Here is a 359-nt window from a genome sequence, read left to right as displayed (position 1 = left end):
GGGGGGGTTTGGGAGGGGAGGGAAGGTTTGGGAAGGTTTGGGGAGGTTTGGGGGGGTTTGGGGAGGTTTGGGAGGGGAGGGAAGGTTTGGGAAGGTTTGGGAGGGGAGGGAAGGTTTGGGAAGGTTTGGGAAGGGAGGGAAGGTTTGGGGAGGTTTGGGGAGGTTTAGGAAGGGAAGGGAAAGGAAGGGAAGGGAAGGGAAGGGGAAAAGGGAAAAGGGAAAAAGGAAAAGGAAAAGGGAAAAGGAAAAGGGAAAAGGAAAAGGGAAAAGGAAAAGGGAAAAGGAAAAGGGAAAAGGAAAAGGGAAAAGGAAAAGGGAAAAGGAAAAGGGAAAAGGAAAAGGGAAAAGGAAAAGGGAAA

At 50.4% G+C, this 359-nt stretch overlaps 1 protein-coding gene across 1 annotated transcript in view; it reads right to left on the bottom strand.

Moving 5' to 3' along the window:
• The window catches only part of OLFM2 (olfactomedin 2), a gene marked incomplete at its 3' end in the record, with an annotated part of 5,214 nt that overhangs the window by 651 nt on the left and 4,204 nt on the right, over positions 1-359 (bottom strand). The window lies entirely within an intron of this gene.

The sequence above is a fragment of the Neopelma chrysocephalum genome, unplaced genomic scaffold (genome assembly GCF_003984885.1).
Source record: "Neopelma chrysocephalum unplaced genomic scaffold, ASM398488v2 Primary Assembly neopelma1_97415, whole genome shotgun sequence".
NCBI classification, from domain to species: domain Eukaryota; kingdom Metazoa; phylum Chordata; class Aves; order Passeriformes; family Pipridae; genus Neopelma; species Neopelma chrysocephalum.
This window is presented reverse-complemented; position numbering and strand designations above follow the sequence as displayed.